We start from the raw sequence: 12309 nt of genomic DNA on the forward strand, positions 1-12309 counted from the left end.
GGCACACAGCATGAGGGGGAAGCTGCCCGTGCTGGTGTCAGATGGGGCCTGTTTTCCACTGAAGAACTTGGGATACTTTCCCCAAACAGCCTCTTCAATTGTTTCAACTGCTGACACCACACTTGCTTAAGTATGAAGTAACTTCTGCATAAAGCAGCTTGTAAGTCTCATGCAGTATATTTTTACTGAGTCATAAATTCAACATCTTATTTATACAATGGTGGAAATAAGGAGGAAGAGCAGGTACAAAATTAGGTGGACAACGGTTTATGTTACATTTTGATTAAACAGCGAATGAACAAGATTTGCAGGGACAATCTAGCTTCTTTCCTATAGTTTGAGTTGTCTTGTGTTTGATAAATGCAGTACTGTTTTCGAACTTTTATTTTATTTAAAGATTTATTTATGCATGCAAGCGCTGGGTACAGGCCAGAGGTGCCTGGGCGGGGGGGGGGGGGGGCGGCGAGAGGATTCACCAGAGACAGAACAGGCAGACTGACTGAAATACACTGCTGAGGGGAGAAGCAGGGAGACAGGAGAGGTCTGCTGCGCCATATGGGTTGCTCCCTGGCCGGCCTGGGATCGAACCCGTATTGCAGAGGCTGTGGACCCCTTCATAGTGAGGTGCTTAACTTCTTGTGCCACCACGGAGGCCCACTTTTGAACTTTTATAAAGCGAGAACTCATGTTGTTCACCCCCAAAGCCATGCAGGCGTCTCTAAGAAAAATACCTGCCACAGAAGCAATGTCAACTTAGTTCAAAGCATTTTACTAAATTTTAAGAAAGACCCAGAGTGGATCAACAACACCATTCAAAGTTATTAAAATTTCCTCTCCCACTCATTTGCTAACAGCTTTTCCTGCTCCAATCCCCACTGAAACTTGTTCCAGAGCTTCTTCCTTCACAAAACTTTCCACTTTTCTCTTTTTTTCCATTCTCTCTCTCTCTCTTTCTTTTTAGCTGTAATTGAGGGTAAGGGTCAGGGAGACTGTAAACTGCTACATATATATCTTACTACCCAGATAAAGTGTTAACATAATACCCAGTACGTACAGTAAGCAACAAATGATAGCTTCAAATTCTAGAAAATGGACAAAGCAAAGAAAAAAAATGAACCCTCCCAATACCTCTTGTCAAGATTTTGACAGATGCATCTCTAAGTCTTTCTTCACATAGAGATTAAAAATAAAGCTACATATTTCTAAGATTAAAAATGCAGGATTATATATTACTAATTTTGTTTCCAGATTCTGAAGTATTTTCCCAACTCCTGAAGTTTTTGACCGGTTAGTTGGTTTTGTTGTTATTGTTATCATTTTATTCATTTCTTCCTAATTTACTAATTAGCTGCTGCTGGAAGATTTTTCTTCCAGTTGGATAGCAGTATGACCTGGAATGCAATAATGACCTGGGGAGCATAAATATTTGATTTCTAACCCCTGATCGCCTGTTAACTGTGCGACCTATGTCACGTCTCATAATTTTGCTGGAAAAGAAGTGATTTCTCCTCCACTTGAACTACATTCAGTCTCAAACCCAGATGCCACTAGGGAAGCTGGAGACCATCAGAAAGATATTAGCATTCTGGCACCCCCTAGTGGCCAGCTGAGTATTCCATGACGCCCCATCTTTCCCTTTGTAACGAGTTGGGATCCTGTTGCACAGGGAGGATCAGGTTGTTGAGCTGTCCCATTGGAGACCACCTTTCACCTTGTTGTCCTCCCTTTCTGGAAATGTGGGTCACATTTCCACCTCCCATTTAGTCAATATTTACACATTTTAAGACCCTTTAGAAAATAAGGGAAATCAGTATAAACAGAAGAAGGTGGATGTACATTACTGATTCCCATTAATTGCATATTTCTTGGGGTAGCCAGACTCTGTCTTCTGTGTATTTGCTTCCCCCCCCACACAACATTGAGCCAAGAGTAGGTGTTTGGTGATGACTGGATGACAAACTCCAGCATTTTGAAATTATTTTTTATACCTCTTTTAATTGAAGTCTGAAAGATGAAATTATTCTTGTAGAAAATGATCAGTTAGATTAATACCTGTTGAAAGAATAAAGACTGCAAAGATTGTAATCAGATGTTTTCCATAAATGCATGTACATCTTTGAATACCATTTTATTCCCTCAATATTGTGATCAGTTTCTCATTTGTGAAAATTCTTTTAAAATGTGTTTAATGGCTGCATTTCACACAGCTATTTTCTTTTGCTGTGTAGATTGTTCAGAATTTTTGCTATTATAAAAAAAGCTGAAATGAACACTTTAAAAAAAATTCATATCCTGCAGCACATAATTTTCAATACAAAGTTTAGGCACAAGGGGGAGATCCAATAGCAGAGTAAAGTAGCTAGATTTTTCTTCTGCACTATTTAATGTGGAGATTTTAACAAAAACTGGCAACGTATAATTCTTATTGTTGATTGCACACATTTTTGCGGTTCAACTTTAAAATAATTACACTGAACTAGGATTCTGGTGTTTACTAGAGTAAAATACGGTAAGGTCCATGCCAATAAAATTGTGCCCTCAGGCCTTTCTTGGCTTAAAGAATTCTATCCTGGGCCTCCCCGGTGGCGCAGCGGTTGAGCGCTAGGTTGCGAAGCTGCCCACGGCCTCTCTGGCACTGGTTCGATCCCCGGCTGCTCCCCGACCACTGGAGGAGGGTCCTGCATGGCACGCAGACCTCTCCTGCCGCCCGCTGCTCCCCTCAGCAGTGTACTTCGGTCCTTCTGCCTGCTCTGCTCCCCGCTCTGGCTCTGGTGAATTCTCTCACCCTCCCGCGCTTCTGACTGTACCCAGTGCTTGTATAAATAAATAAATAAATAAATCTTTAAAAAAAAAAAAAAAGAATTCTATCCTGGTCACAGCGTATCCATATATGTTTGATATTCACTGATTGTCAAAAATTATAAAAACTCAATATATATGAATAAATTGTTGAACTTTACTTCTTGCGTGATATTTTAAACAGCTCATTCTAACTTATCATATTTAGGACTGAAGTATTTGAAGAGTTCTAAACGAGAAAAACACTTATCATTTGGAGTTTTTTCTTTAAATAAAAAGGAATAAAAAAGTATTTTTTAAATAATGCTTGTAACAAAATATTACAGTGGTTTATTATAGAAGTATACCCTACAATAGGTGACTTTGAAAATAAAATGCAGAAAAGGTAGAATAAAGGAATAGAATTTTATAATATAGAAAAGGTACAGTGGAAAAAAGTCATAAAAAAAGTTGAAAGGATTGCTTTCCAATCTCTTCACCTTTGCTTGTATCGCACCAAGAAACTGAAGGGAAGAAACGATACTGTGTTCACTTCCTTAGTTTGGTCATTTTAATACTGCAAATTAATTTTTACCATGATTGAGAAGATCCAATTCTTTGTGTTTTTTTTTTCCTGCCTTTAGCATCAACTGCAACCTTGTAATGAAATTCTTTTAAAAAATGAGTGGCTATACTATCAATGACAATGTGGATGATAAACCATGTTATGAAATAGTAATATTTCAAAGCCTCAGTAGAAGAATGAAATATCACTTATAATTTAAAGTAATGACCTAGAATGGGGGGGGGGGGAGGAGATAGGGACTCTTTCTGTATATTATTTTTTTTTTAAGATTATTTAGGCATACAAGAACTGGGGTACAGGCCAGAGGTGCAGGGGGTGAGAGGATCTACCAGAGACAGAGTGGGGAGCAGAACAGGCAGATTGACTGAAATCCACTGCTGAGGGGAGCAGCGGGGAGACAGGAGAGGTCTGCCACCACATGGGTTGCTCCCTGGCCAGGGATCGAACTCATGCTGCAGTGGCTGGTAGTAGCTTGATAGCGCTGTCTTTAATCCCTGCGCCACCAGGGAGGCCCTGTTTTTCTGTGTATTAGACTTTGTTGTATTTTAGACTTTATTGGGCACATATGACTTCATGGAATCTTACCGTAGGCTGAATAACATCCTGAGAACGGAAGTCTTTGAGAGCCTGAGGAGAGAGGCCTGAGGATCAGCAAGCCCAGTGAGGCCTGGGCTTCTCAAGTTTCAGGCCCCCAACAACTGAAACCACCGGAGAGTTATTTTGAAGGGAAATTATTTTTGCGAACAGATGGAAGTGATTTGACGAGAATGAACTGGCTCATTCTTCCAACCACAGGGATGATATAAAAATTGTTTGGTTATCAGTGAAATCCAAAATCCTGCTTGTTGAAATTATTTTAATTCCTTTCTGGTCTTTGATAGCACTACTACGTTGTTTAAAATGAAACGAGGCACAATTTATATTAATCTCTAAGGGTATGCCATAATTCCATATTTTTATTTCCTTTCATATCAGTTCCCAAATGGAATACGATTTGAACTGCTGAAACCCCCAAAATGGTGGTTTTGGAGAAGACCCATCAGTCACCTTCCATTTTTGAGGTAATATCTTATTCAAAGAGTTGGCAACTTGGGTAAGGAATCTGAACCCCAGTCTCAGCTCTGTTACTTTTTTGCTAGGTATTTAGTTATTAATGTCTTTAAATATATGCATTAAATTTGCTTTTAGTTCAGTCAATGATTTTATGATCATATCTTCTGTTTTCTGCTGTGTGCCAAGACAGGGCAATCTTAGTTACTCTTCTAGCATGAAAGTTGGCATTTTACCTTTGCGGAAAATTCTACTTCCTTCTTCATACTTTGTTTGTATCATATTTTTCCTTTATGGAAAACACATTTTTTTCCTCTAATCTGTTTAATCCATTAAAAGATTGGCTAATTTCCTTTTTGATTATCATCTGTAGAGTTGACTTCTGTCTTCACAGACTGATATGGTTTCTCTATATAATATGGTTTCTATAAGACAAACCATGAAGATATATATATATAAATCTGTTGCTAAGTATGAATTAAAGAATACAGTTATTTTCAGTCAAAAGAATTTAATGTCAAAAGGCATTTAATGTTGCATTTAAGTAGCATAGAGTCTGATTTATAATGATGCGTATCTAAAACCTACAAAATGTTATGCAACATTACTTCAATTAACTGTAATAAACGTTAAATTATTTAAAAACAGGAATAAAAAATAGTAGATTGAAAATATTCCATCTTATAGATTCTAAACCCTATAGACAGAAATTCCTCTTGGAATGGAGGGATATTTTATCACATTCAGAGACCTGGCTTAGCGAAAGGACTCTGTAGAAACTGAAGTGCACACTGTTGGATGACTACATGAAAGTCATTTTCTTTTTTTTTTTCCTGACACAGCTGCTATCTTGTTTGACCATCTTTCCCCATGTGGGTACCAGCCCCTTGTCCAATGATTGCTCTTAAAAAGAGACTTATGAAAGTAGCTGTCCTTTTCCTCCCCTGGAGGTTTTTGCATGTCTGGATGCGATGCTCACTGTGCTCCATTTGACACATGAGAAAGACATTGAGAGAGTAAGAAACTTGCCAGTGGTGGCAGGTGGTAGAAGGGCCCAAGTCCATAGTGTTTGCACTGCCTGCCTGTCAGCACCACCGCCAGCGCCATCATCATCATCTTCATCACCCATCGTACAGTTTGCAAACCATTCCATACTTTACAAAAGAATCTGCCACCCTGTCATGTCACCACAAGAGTACCACAAGATGTGCTAATTACCCCAGATTGATGCATGGGGAAGCAGAGGTTTGACCGTCTACAGAGCTGGCGAGTGGCCAAGTTGGGACCTACGCCCCACGCACGCCAGTCCTCTGCACTTCCTATGGCCCAGTGGGTTCTTTAGGCCAAATAGTATGATCGCCCCAGGATGAGAAATACTACTCTCAAAAGTTAGGCTTTGTCCTATTGGCCACTGGGTCTCTGATTTTATATTCTCTTCCCTGTTAGATGTCAGAAGGAGAAAGAGAAAGAGAAAAAAAGGGAAAAAGAGCAAGGGAGGCTTGTTCTGTGGGAAACCGCGCGCTCAAACACTGAGTACAAACAGGGGCTCCGTCCCACAGGGACAGAAACACCCCAGACCTACAGCCCCCGGGGCGCGAGCATCCAGCTTCTTGGATGGCAGGTCGGACCTAGTAAGAAAAAAGAATTTCCCCTTAAATAATGTTATCACGCCCCCTTTTCTTCTAACTACATCTAGACTTTTAGTTTCACTATTTAGATTTTTTTTTTTGCTTTTAGAATAGAAAGTGAATTCACATCTTCATTCATAAATTTCTAACAGTCCCCCACAAAAATTCGACTGTATCGTGTCCTTTTGCTTTATTGTCTCTGTTTTTACAATGCAACGCTGCATTGTACGACTCGGGTTATGCTGGGTGTTACGACACAAACGCCCGCATGCAGAGATTTACAAGAATAGTGTACTTTCATGAAGCCAGCGGCCCAGGGTGCATGTGTGGGGGTAGCACTGGTTATCAGCTCCACAAAGACACTCAAGGAACCAGGCTGATGGGGTTCTGTCACCTCCTGGAGTCAGGTTGTAGCCAGAGGAGAGGAAGAAAGAGCATGCAGAATCACACAGGATGCTTTTATGGGGCCAAGTCCAAAAATGACATATTTCACTTCGGCCTACCTACCTAAGGCCCAACCTGACCAGTGCAGTGAACAGCTGTCAGGCGCTGTTGCACATGTGGTTGCCATCTAAACATTGGGAAACATAAACCCAGGTCCTAGAAGCATCCGTGCCTGAATGTCTGTCATTATGTGTGAACACCTCAATGTATAAGAAGTGATTGAGAGTGTTTAATTATAGATATGAACACAACTCTGAGTATATATTATATACACGCACAACAAAATGGCGGCCACTGAAGAAACATGGTGCACTAGGAGTTGGGGAATTTCTTACTTGACTTTTTTTATCTTGGGGAGTTCTGGTCAGAATTACCTCCCCTGCTTTTCCTCGGGTGATACAACTCTGTGACTTACCATGTTTGCAGTATTGCTCCACATTCTTTTTTTTTTGTGGTTGTGTTTAATGACTTTTCTCTTTTCCATACCTCATGGTTTTTTTAAATTTATTTTATTTATATATATTTCTATTAGTCAGTGCGTTAAAATTTTTATTTATTTTTTTTATTTTCTTACATCGTTGGTCATCTTTGTGTAGTTACTATTCCCCTTAGGTGTTGCTCCATACCCTACCGCAAAACCACCACCCTGCTCCCCCACATCTCACTCCCCCTGCTGGGATCTTCCCTCCCTGCATACACTCTAGATGGAGGTTGGGCCCACAGCTTTGTACCTCATAGTTTCTCACTAATCTGAAAGTTTTTTTTTTTTTAAGATTTTTTTATTTATGCATATAAGAACTGGGGTACAGGCCAGAGGTGCGGGGGTGAGAGAACTCACCAGAGACAGAGTGGGGGGCAGAACAGGCAGATCTACTGAAACACACTGCTAAGGGGAGCAGCGGGGAGACAGGAGAGGTCTGCTGCGCCACGTGGATCAGCTCCCTGGCCAGGGATGGAACTCGCACAGCAGAGGCTGCGGATAGCTTCACAGTGCTGTGCCTACCCCCTTGAGCCACCAGGGAGGCCCTAATCTGAAAGTTCTTAAGGACAGATAAAAATTATACATTTCCATCACTGCTCTCTACTGTGCAGGTGGGTATTCAGTGATTGTGGTTGATTTAGCACATGAAATAAAGGCACTTTACATGCATAAACCAGTATTTTGTATCAATGATAAAACTTTTAGGAATAATTGCAAGAGACATCTGTCCTTCAGAAGGCTACGGTGTTTTTTTTTTTTTAATCATGTGCTAAATACTTGGCTTCTTACATCTTGCTTCCTTCTCTTTTATTAGAGGAAGCTTTATAGAGGAAATTTATGACTAGCAATACAAGTTTATAAAGAGGATACTTTGATTTGAGGGCAAATCTGTGAACTAGTAGAAGATAAAAATCTCTTTCCAAAAATTATACTTGTGAAAATCTCAGCAGGAAGTTAGAATCAGTTCTGATTGACTCTAATTTATGAATCAGAGGAACTGTTCCTTAAATGAGGAACAATTTTTGCAAACTTTTACAAACTTTTTATTAAGAAGAATTAAACGTTGTTGTTGAAAGAAAGTTAGCATGGGGCCTCCCCTGGTGGCACAGCGGTTGAGCGCTGGGCTGAGAGGCTGCCCACAACCTCTGCAGCGCCGGTTCGTTCCCCGGCCGCCAGCGAGGGTCCCACCAAAAAAATAAATAAATAAAAAAAAGAAAGTTAGCATAATTTTAAAAGAAATCAAAGAGTGTCCAAATTGAGGTCAGGGAAATCGCACATTCTCCCACCCTAAGCCATGAGATTTTCCAAAATAATACATTTTTAAAGATCCAGACGAAGCTGGGTTTTGCTTAATTTAGAAACCACATTTTTTTTTTTTTAAGAGGCATGTATTTTATTTATTTATTTATTTGTTTGTTTGTTTGTACATGCACTAGGTACAGTCAGAAGCATGGGAGGGTGAGAGAATTCACCAGAGCCAGGGCGGGGAGCAGAGCAGGCAGAAGGACCGAAGTACACTGCTGAGGGGAGCAGCGGGCGGCAGGAGAGGTCTGCGCGCCATGTGGGACCCTCCTCCGGTGGCCAGGGAGCAGCCGGGGATTGAACCGGCACCGCAGAGGCCGAGGGCAGCTTCGCAACCCAGTGCTCAACCGCTGCGCCACCGGGGAGGCCCCCACATTTGTTTTTGAAAGTTGATTTTATTGGGATGTTTGGCAAATTATATTTTTTGGAGGAATTTTTCCTCAATTTTTGGTTTTATTTTTCAGTAATGTTGATTTATAACATTATGTAAGTTTCATTTGCACAGACTCACACATGAGTATGTGTTTATATTATATTACTGTCATCACCAAAATCTAATTTCCATCTGTCACCATACAATTGACCCCTTTTTCCCAATTTACTGCCCCCCTCCTTCACTGTTTGTTATTGCAGTCTAAGAGTTTGCTTTTGTTTTCTTTGCTCATTCACGTTGTTTATCTCCTCTATGAATGAAACCGCACAGTATTTGCCTTTGGCTTATTTCACTAAGCTTACTACCCTCTAGGTCCAACCATGGTGTTGTGAAGGGCAGGGCTTTATGCCACTGTGCACGCACTTCACATGTTCATCAACTCATCTGTTGATGGGCACTTAGGTTGTTTCAAACACTTGGTTATTGTAAAGAATGCTTTGATGAATGTGGGGGGTGAATAATAATATCTCTTCAGATTAGTGTTCAAGATTCTTCAGATAAGTACCCAGAAGAGGGAGAGCAGGATCATAAGGTATTTTAATTCCTACTTTTTTTTTTAAAGATTTATTCATTTATTTATACATGCACTGGGTACAGTCAGAAGCGCGGGAGGGTGAGAGAACCCACCAGAGCCAGAGCGGGGAGCAGAGCAGGCAGAAGGACCGAAGTACGATGCTGAGGGGAGCAGCAGGCGGCAGGAGAGGTCTGCGCGCCATGTGGGACCCTCACCGGGCAGCCGGGGATCGAACCGGCACTGCAGAGGCTGCGGGCAGCTTCACAACCCAGCGCTCAACCGCTGCGCCACCGGGGAGGCCCTTTATTCCTACTTTTTTGAGGAATCTCCATCCTGTTTTTCATAATGGCTACCCCGATTTACACCCCCGCCAAGAGTGTACGAGGCTTCTCGTTTCCCCACATCCTCGCTAACTCTAATTTCTTGTCCTTTTGATCATAGCCGTTCTAACAGGTGTGAGGCGGGATCTTTTTGTTTTAATTTGCTTTTCCCAAAAATTAAGACATGTTGAGTAACTTCATGTGCCTCTTGACCGTCTGTCTGTCTTCTTTGGAGAAGTGTCTGTTCAGATCCTCTGCTCATTTTGGCCTGTCGTTTTTGAATTTCATGAGTTCTTTATGCACTTTGGATAGTAACCCTTCGTCTGATATCTGATTTGTAAATATATTTTGCCTTCCAGTGGGTTGTCTTTTTGTTTTAATGGGGAAGAATTTTTAACATTGGTCCTTCAAGAACTTCAGCTCGCGGGGAGAACTGAAGGAGCCGCATTCACTTCTCAATGGCCGTCTCCGAGCATAACTGTGACGTTAGGGTCTGAGTGTCTTGACACTTCCTGACACTTTCTGTGAACAGCCGAGAATCCTGAGGGGAGATGAGTGTCCTGGTTCAGACAGTAAAGAAGCCCTCGAGTGCAGGACAATCAGTGTGTTCAGAAGGCAGTGCTAGGGTCAGCCTAAGGAACAAGGGGACTCCTTGACCCAAATCCTTTTTAATATCTTCAAGTTTTGGAATGTCATAATTCTGAGCCAGAGACATTCCAGCCACACTGCACAGAGTAAATCCAAGTGGGACCTGGAGCATGCTGTCAGCGAGGCGGCCACTGAGAGCTGCCTCGGTTCCTGGGCTCAGTTGAACCAGCCTCCTCCCATGTGAAGGGTGGAACTTGCCCTAAAAGCCCAGATTTTAAAACAGTAACTCCTTATGATCTATTCTAAGTCTGTGATAGAGAGAATGGAGAAAGGAGAAGTAGACTGAAGAGTTATTTATGAGACTGGATTTTGTGATTAAAGGTGCTGCTCTTTCTAGAACCATCTTCTTAATGGGAACAGTCTTTTGCCCCACAGCTGCTGTGAGTGTTGGTTGTAAAAAGCTGCCCCTTTTGCTGGAGATCTGCCTTCCTGCCACTGACTGACTGACACAGGGAATGGGGTGGGAATAGGGTAGGAGTTGGGGGGCAGGTTCAAAGAGCCAGTCCCTGAGAATCAGGGTGAGAAGTTAGTTTCCAGGCTTGGCCACACACTTGAGTAGCTGGTTCCCCTGCCCTGTTCTCCTGCCATTGACATCCTCGTCCTGTGAGCTTCTGTTCATCATCCCACTTCCTTCGGAGTCCTGTTTCCTGGCCCTTCCTGGAAAATTCCAAAGGAAAAGATTTCAGGAAAAGATGCTTAGCCTCAAGGGATGCAAGGAGAGAGGCATCAAGGAAGGCCCTTGTGGTCCTTGTTTCACTTCAGACTTTCCATCACCTTCTGATTGGCTGACATTTTCCCTATAAAGAGACACTTGGTGAGGTGGTTCTTCTCACAATCTGCCAGTAAGTGCTTTCTCCCCTTGGGATACAAAAATATGAACATTGATGGCCTGTCAGTCCCTCCAAACTGTTCCTAAATAAGAAACTATTTCAATTGTGCAATTTTACAAACATTTCTTCAATAACACCATGCAGGATGGCATTATGTACAACAAATCTTTTTGGCTCATTGAGGAAATATAGGTTAAATATGTTGAAAGTCAAATAAAAATCAAATAAATCCAGAAAATATGTATTATCATGGATATGTTTCAGACCTTTATATTTACCTAGTTCAGCATTTTTAAAGTCCAGCGGAGCTGGGACAACATAGGTTTGAACTCTGCAGGTCCACTTGTACTCCTGCACGTGCTGGTTGGTTTGTTGGTTGAATTCACACATGCGGAGTCTCTGGATGTGGAGGGGCAGCTACATGGGGCCTGTGCACCCATGGGTTTCGGTGTCTGCAGTGGGAGCCCTGAAACCACTACCCTCCCCACTACCACCAAGGGATCGTTGTAGTTACGTTTGGGGGGAGCCAAATTTTCAAATTTTCAACTCTGTGTGGGTGCCCCTGCCCCTCCCGTTGTTCAAGGTTCAATGTCCTTTAAATTTTTGATAAGGAGTTTGCTTTTAGTTTTTTTTAAAGATTTATTTATTTTTATACAAGAACCGGGGTACAGGCCAGATGCGCGGGAGGGTGAGAGGATTCACTGGAGACAGAGTGGGGAGCAGAAGAGGCAGACTGACGAAATACACTGCTGAGGGGAGCAGCAGGCGAGACAGGAGAGGTCTGCTGTGCCAATATGGGATTTTTGCCGGCCAGCCAGGATCGAACCCGCACTGCAGAGGCTGAGGACAGCTTCACAGCACTGTGCTCAACCCGCTGCACCACTGGGGAGGCCCAGGAGTTTGCTTTTAAAGGGACCAATCTAGAAGGAATTATGCTCAGTGAAATAAGCCAGAAGGAAAAAGAAAAATATCGGATGATTTCACTTAAAGGAGGAATATAGGGGAACCAAATAAGACATCAGTGCAAAAAAATAATAACAGTACAAAACACCACAAAACAAAAACAGACAATCATAAATCCGAGGCATACTGCAGGGGAGGAGGAGGCAGAGGGATCAGAGGGGGGGGGGAGGAGCACAGGGGACTGAGGTGATGGTGCACGGGGGCCTTGGGGAAGGAAACTCTTTGGGGACCACACCTGGCAGAGGGGAAGCAAATATTGTTTAAAAATGAATGATGATGTAAAAAAATAAATAATTTTAAAAAATAAAAGGAACACTCTGTAATTTACTCTA

The sequence above is a fragment of the Talpa europaea genome, assembly GCF_964194135.1.
Source record: "Talpa europaea genome assembly, chromosome: 2".
In the NCBI taxonomy this organism is placed as follows: Eukaryota; Metazoa; Chordata; class Mammalia; order Eulipotyphla; family Talpidae; genus Talpa; species Talpa europaea.